The 7500-nt window shown below is 42.6% G+C and overlaps 1 protein-coding gene across 2 annotated transcripts in view; it reads right to left on the bottom strand.

The window, feature by feature from the left end:
- The window catches only part of LOC143284553 (isatin hydrolase-like), a 26803-nt gene extending 19752 nt beyond the window's left edge, over positions 1-7051 (bottom strand). For both annotated transcript variants that reach the window (XM_076591327.1, XM_076591326.1), the window contains exon 1: positions 6801-7051. The gene's annotated coding sequence lies outside the window, so the exon portion shown is untranslated. The remainder of the gene's footprint in view (positions 1-6800) is intronic.
- Between the last annotated feature and the right edge of the window lie 449 nt (positions 7052-7500).

Here is a 7500-nt window from a genome sequence, read left to right as displayed (position 1 = left end):
TCACAGAAAAAAAACGAGTTGCAAAAAGGCGAGCGCTAAATGTCATCGCAAAAGTTGCGTGTGCATATTTATCCTTTTTCACGGCCAACAAAAGAAAGATAATGACCGAAAACGTTTCGTAAACATCGCGGCTGCCACTTTTAAAACGTGATTTTGTATGAGTTTACTGCATGTAAAAAAATAAGCAAACAAACAAACAGCAGCAACAACAACAACAACTAACCCACACAATTCAAAAGAAGTCACAGTTTCGAACTCAGAGTCACACACTGTCTTGTCCGTGAGTACCAGTAAGACAATTTTTTTTAAAAGTGATATCAAGTTATTGTTTTGATACCTTATGCTCTTTTCCATCCACTTTGCTTCTTTCTGTTTTAGTTCCTCTTTAGGGCAAGGCGAGGGGTGGATGTTAAAAAAAACCATGTTCCCTGTTTAGCTGTTACCCTCGTTTGAAAAATATTTGTCATGCCTTGTCTTGTCTTGTCTTGTCTTGTCTTGTCGGGTTTCATTATATTAAAAAGATGATAATGAATGAAAAAAATAATAAATGTTTCTTTTTTAAACAACTGTGACGTGAATACTGCTGGTGATGCATTTCATTTTATAATGAAGTGTCCATACTTTTCTGATATTCGTAAAAGACTGTTGCCTGGTAAATATGTTTGTATTTTCATTTTGCCAATTATTTTCTGCAAGTTAACGGGTTTTCTTCAGACTTAGTACAATTCATTAAGACTTGCAATGCTGCATAGATTACTTTCACGCAGAAAAAAAAAGAATGTTAACCCTTATTTTACCTTAACTGATGCAAACGTTGTAATAATCCTAGTTATGTTCTTCATAATGTTGTTTTCTGAAATCAACTATGCTGCAATAGGAGCATAGTTTCAACATTTTTTTTTTTCAGTGGTATCAGTAAGAGTTTTAGATGTTGTCAGTGATATTCTTGTTGGTTTATCTTGATGGCAATGTCCACAATTCTTCCCCTCAACACGGAATGAACAGTGTTCACAACAAGGCGTGGACGTTCACTCCGTCAGTCACACAGAGTGGAGGGGGAGAAATGTGGATGTTGCCAGTAGTAGTAGCAGTAGTAGCAGCAGCAGCAGCAGTAGTAGTAGTAGTAGCAGGGCAATGTCCACAATTCTTCCCCTCAACACGGAATGAACAGTGTTCACTCCGTCAGTCACACAGAGGAGTGGAGGGGAAGAAATGTGGATGTTGCCATCTTGATTTGACTTGTACGACGTTTGCCGGAGGCTCCCTCTAAGGGACCTGTTCGTCGTTCTGCGAGTAAAGACTATATATAATATGCGGCTTCTCTTCAAACGTGTGTGTGTGTGTGTGTGTGTGTGTGTGAGAGAGAGAGAGAGAGAGAGAGAGAGAGAGAGAGAACTCAGAACTCAGAACTCAAAACGTTTTTATTCAATGATTAAGATTTTTGGCATAGCCTATTCTTCCAATCTGTCCTTGCTAATCTACATCTATTACAAATAGCACACACACATAAATGAATGGAAGAGGTATTCACGCAGAAGGGCATATATAATGAAGAAAACACCCACCCACCCCCACCCCCCACCCACACCCCAGTCCCCCCCACCCCCCCACCCCCCACCCCCACACACGCACACACATGCATACACACACGCGCAAGCGCACACACACACACACATACACACACACGCGCACACACACACTGACAGCCCCCCCCCAACCCCCTCCCTCCCCACAAACACTAAGACTGACAGATGGATAGGACAGTGAGTCATAGAGAGAGAGAGACACTGGACACTGGACACTGGACTTATTTATTGTCATTGCCAAGAAAGGTCTTTTGACAAGGGGGCAACAACATAAATCCATATACAGAGAGAGAGAGAGAGAGAGAGAGAGAGAGAGAGAGAGAGAGAGAGAGAGAGAGAGATGTCATCAGTACACAAGTTCCAGAAACATCCGGGTGTTCAAAAGGTACAGTATTGTTACTGCCTCTGAAATCTTCGTGTGGCAAGTGCAACATACTACAGTGACTACCACCATCACCAATATTATTGGGATATTTGTCACGATTATGATAGAACGAAATGAATAAATTTATGCATGCATAAGAAATAGAATGAGAAAAAAAAAGAAAGAACAAAAGAACAAAAGAAGCAAAACAAAACAAGATGAAATGAGAAAGCAAGAAAAGAACAACAACAACAACAACAGCAGCAACAACAATAAGAATACAATAAATAAGACATAACTGACCTCTTTGTTAATGCCTACAGTAATTCAAAGATCAGAGTTATTTACTGTTGGAAGGGGTGAAGATGTTTATGCAGACTTGATTTGAAAATAGGAAGAGAACTGTCCGTTTGTATTTGCAAAGGAAGGGAGTTCCACAGGGATGCACCCGAAAATGCAAAACTAGTTTTGAACAAATCAGTTCGGTTACGTGGTGAAATGCATTTGTTAGAGCCGTATCGGCATGAGGCTCGTGTAAACAGGTGTTTGAGATATTGTGGTGCCAAGTTGAGTGAGTAGTGCTTTGTTGAATTCTAGCTGGTTTTGAAGTGGAAGGAGTTTTAATCTGGCTTGCTTTTCTAAAGTTGACAGTGAGTGATCTGGTAGAATTAATCTGGCTGCTCTCTTGTGGAGAGAATTTAGTTTCTTTAGATGAACATCTGCAGCACAGCTCCAGACAACAGATGCATAGTTGACGTGAGAAAGACAGTGAGCGTTGAAGAACATTTTGCGAGTTTCATTGTTTATGTAAGGTTTGAGCTGATTGAGTAAGAACAGACTGCGTGCCAACCTTTTACAGACAGAATCAATATGAGCTTGCCATTTCAGTTCTTCATCAGTTATGACTCCCAAGACGCGGTGCTCGCGAACTTGATCTATGGAGTTATCATCGACATTCAGGGTGAGAACAAAGGGATTTTCTTGATGCTTTTGTCGTGACGTGATAATCATACTCTTTGTTTTTTTTGTTTTTTTGTTTGTTTGTTTTTTGTTTTGTTTGGGTTTTTTTTTGTATGAAGTGTCATACAGTTGGATTTGCACCATTTAGAAACATCATTTAAGCCATTTTGAAGAGAATTCTGAACTGAGGCAACGCTGACAGCACTAGAATGGAGGGAAGTGTCATCTGCAAAAAGGTCACACGAGACTCTGGAGTCTGATAAAGACAAAGGAAGATCATTAATAGATATGCAGAACAGAAGCGGCCCTAAAAAGATCCTTGAGGAATTCCACTTTTTATTGCTCCCGTAGAAGAGAATCTACCATTGGTGAACACATGTTGTGTTCTGTCGGTAAGGAATGATTCCAAAAAGGACAGCGTGGTTGGGTCTTTGAGATACAATGACAATTTTGTGAGTAATATTTCGTGGTCAACGAGATCAAAAGCTTTCTGTAAGTCAAGAAAAACAGCGCCTACGATTTCACTGCGGTTGATGCCAGACAACCATGAATCACACAGACGGACTAATGCTGCCGTTTGACATGAGTGACGATGTCGGAAACCCGACTGCAAAGGATGGAAAAGTTTGTGTTTTTCAAGATATTGTATCAGATGTTTTTGAAGATGTCTTTCGAGTGGTTTCGACAATACTGACAGAAGCGAAATAGGTCTAAAGTTGTTCAGATCAGACGTGTCTTTTGACTTCGGTAATGGAATAAATTTTGCTGATTTAAGAGCAGGGGGAATTATACCCTGTTCGATGCGCAGGTTGTATATGAATGTAAGGGGGACAACGATGTAAGGGAGTGTGAGTTTTAATAGAGAAGCATTAATACCATCAGGTCCTATTGATTTTTTGTTGCTTAGCTCTTTCCATACGAACGGCGAAAGAGACGACGTTAACAGCGTTTCACCCCAATTACCATCATCAAAATATTGCAAGCGGAAGGCTCTTATACTGAAGACGTGAATGTTGACAAAGAATACCACAATTCTGACGACGGAAGCTAAAGGTTGGGTCATTCAGACACCCACTGGACATCCGAGGGGTCTGTGTAGAGGAGAAGAGAGGACTGGCCGTACTGAGTGAGTTAGACTGGAGATGAGAGCACCAACTTCATGGATAGCAAGAGGATGTATCTTTAAGGAATCTTCTCAGCACGTGGTTGTTCGGTAGAGCTGACCGGGTCTGAAGGAATGGGGAGCTGTGACGTGTCTGGGGTGAGTGACGTTGAAAGTGGCATCACTGAGGCCGCCATCTGTGAGACTACTGCCAGGAAGCGAGTTATCCGCTGAGAGAGAGGGGGCAGGAGTAGGGCAATTAGACATGGTGGAGGGAAGAGATACAGTGTGGTGTCTTGGTCAGCTGTAGGCGGTGTCTGTGGTTCCCGCTGAGTCGTAATCAGCGTGGCGCTATGTGTGTGTTTTCCGCTAACACATGGACGATGCTTCGCAGTCTGTGGAACTCTTGGTCGACCCAGTCACTACACGCACGGCCTTGTAATAGGATTTGTTGTGTAGTATAGGTGCATCTTGATCATCTTCTTTTGTGGTTTGTCGCTGAAACAAATTTCCAATGTAGATTGAAAGAGGTCCGGTGCAAGGGCACATCAATCGGCACATATGGGTTTGTCATACTTTTGTCGACTGCTGGCGATGTCAGTCCACTTACTCGATATATGTTTGGGAGCATATATCCCCGCATAGCGTTGGATGATTGTATATCGCCAATCAGTGGGCATATGTTCTGACACAGTGTCAAATGTTTTCTGTATGGGGTCCATTGTGTCCGTATGATGCGTTCAAGGAATTGATCCTCGAACTTAAACACGTTCTGTATCACGGCGTACCGGAAGAGAGAGAGAGAGAGAGAGAGAGAGAGAGAGAGAGAGAGAGAGAGAGAGAGAGAGAGTGTGTGTGCAGTGCGTGCATGTGTGAGTATGCACAAGTTTTTATATTGATACTGTTAGTGCACTTCATTTCTACTGTATCTGTGTTTGTGAATGATGTTCGATTTATGTTCGTACCTTGTTATGTACTACCTCCCCCCCCCCCCCCCCCCCCCCCCCCGCAATATTCCTTGTGACCCCGGTACATATTCTATTCTATTCTATTCTATATACATAGCGACATGCGTGGCAGGAGAGCGTGTGGAGCAAACTGAGCAAAACAAAGGGTATCAATCTACTTACCTATCTTGACATTCTGGTGAGTAGAATAGAACAGAGTAGAGTAGAATGTGTCTTTATCACCAAGTGTACCGGGGTCACAAGGAATATTGGGAGGGGGTGGTGGCGGGGGGCCGGGAGGTGGGGGGGTAGTACATAAAATGCACAAACACAAATCGAAAATCATACACAGATACAGTATAATTTAGGACACACACATGTGCATATCAATATGAAATCTCGTGCACACAGACACACAGACACACACACAGATACACACAGACACACAGACACACACACACTGCGTAATCACATGTGGATGGGGCTGATGACTAGATCTTCAGGTAAGTGGTTGTTGATTGCACAACTCACACACACACACACACAGACACACCCACAGACACCCACACACACACACACACACACACACACACACACACACACACACACACACACACACACACACACACACACTGCGTAATCACATGTGGATGGGGCTGATGACTAGATCTTCAGGTAAGTGGTTGTTGATTGCACAACTCTCTTTAATCATACTAGATTTGTTCGAGAGAAAGGGCGTTGACTGCCGCCTTTGGGGAAAAAGCTATTGACGAAGCGATTCAGTGATTTTCGTCCTTATACTTCTGTACCGACGACCAGTACAAGGTAGGCAGGTTTTTTCCAGTGACAGTCGAGCCTATTTTTGAAAGAATGATCGGCAAAGGGTGTTGTCAACACGTCGGCTGTCTGGCAAGCTGTTCCAGGGCCGGGAAACAAACCTGTTTGACGAGAAGTTTCCTCTTACGTTGAGCATTCTATTTACTCAGTGAGGCTAACTGAGCAACTTGGTATACAATGCCTTTATTTTCTTTTTCTTTTTTTTTTCATCCCGCCCTCAAAATAAACAGTACAGGTATAAAAGAAAAACTTTTTAAAATTTTTTTTAAAGAATAAAAAGAATAACAATGAAAGAAAAACAAGAAAGGCAAGGCCTTCAAGACTCACTTGTGATACACTTTAAAAAATCCAAGCTTTTTATGTATTGAGTATACTTTTAAAATGTAATGTTTAAGATGAGAAAGATCAGTTTAAAGCAAATTAAGTCCCCTAGCATTAATTACAGAGTAATTTCTCTTTCTTACTATCTGCACCAAAACGCAGTTTGGAAAAGTAAATCAAACTTCCATGCTTAGCAAAAGAAGTCCCTGTTTGAACAAAAAATGATAATAATGACTGCTCTTGTTGTTGTGTCAGAATATCAGATCAAAGTGCCAAGTTTAAAGAATACAAAAAGTATAAATATAACAGTAAATGCAGTTTGCATATAATTAGGCTCCCTTTTTTTTTTGGTGCCCATCCTAGAGGTGCAATATTGTTTTAAACAAGATGACTGGAAAGAACTGAATTTTTCCTATTTTTATGCCTAATTTGGTGTCAGCTGACAAAGTATTTGCAGAGAAAATGTCAATGTTAAAGTTTACCACGGACACACACACACACACACACACACACACACACACACACACACACACACACACACACACACAGACAACCGAACACCGGGTTAAAACACACTCACTTTGTTTACACAAGTGAGTCAAAAAGTCTCAAAGAGAGAGACAGACAGACAGACAGAGAGACAGAGAGAGGCAGACAGACTGGGACACAGAGAGACCACTCACTATGCTGTAAAAACGAAGATTTCCAACGGTGTCCGGCCGGCACGGCACGGCAGGTAAGCCTTTGTCAGTGAACTGACTGTGAGTTAACAAGACAGCTGATCGTACATTCGTTCGTTATGTTTCAGGGACCAAAATTTGCACACAACTTTCTCCACTGAGTCCTCAGCATACTATGCGACCGTGACTCTCTCTCTCTCTCTCGCTGGATGTCTTGTGCACGCCGGCATGGGCCGGCGAAACGGGCTTGAGAACCAAGATGCAAGCACTCACTTTCTTGGCAGACTCGCTCGCAGCAGCTAGGGGGGTTGTGCGGGGGGAGGGGGTTGGGGGGGAGCGGGGGGAGGCATGTGGGGATGAAGGGTTGTATGGTCGGGGTGGGGGGTGGGGGTGAAGGGTTGTATGGTGGAGGTGGAAGGGGTGGGAGGGCGGTTCAAGGGAGAAGAATCATGCAAATGTTTCATGTCGTGAAAAAGGTTTATGAATGTTTATTGGTCGTGCAACTCATTATCGCTGCTGGGCACAACATGATATGATACAACTTGAACGCGCACGTGTATGTGTCGGAAATCTCTGTTTCCCTGTGTATCTATCTCAATGTCTGTCTGTCTGTCTGCGTGTCTTTCAGTGTCAGTTTCACAGTGTCATCATCAGAACGGTGAATGCTGAATTAGATATTTTGCCGGGTTCTGAGTTTGCTTTT

The sequence above is a fragment of the Babylonia areolata genome, chromosome 8 (assembly GCF_041734735.1).
Source record: "Babylonia areolata isolate BAREFJ2019XMU chromosome 8, ASM4173473v1, whole genome shotgun sequence".
NCBI classification, from domain to species: domain Eukaryota; kingdom Metazoa; phylum Mollusca; class Gastropoda; order Neogastropoda; family Buccinidae; genus Babylonia; species Babylonia areolata.
The sequence above is the reverse complement of the archived record's forward strand: the minus strand, read 5'-3'. Positions and strand labels throughout refer to the sequence as shown.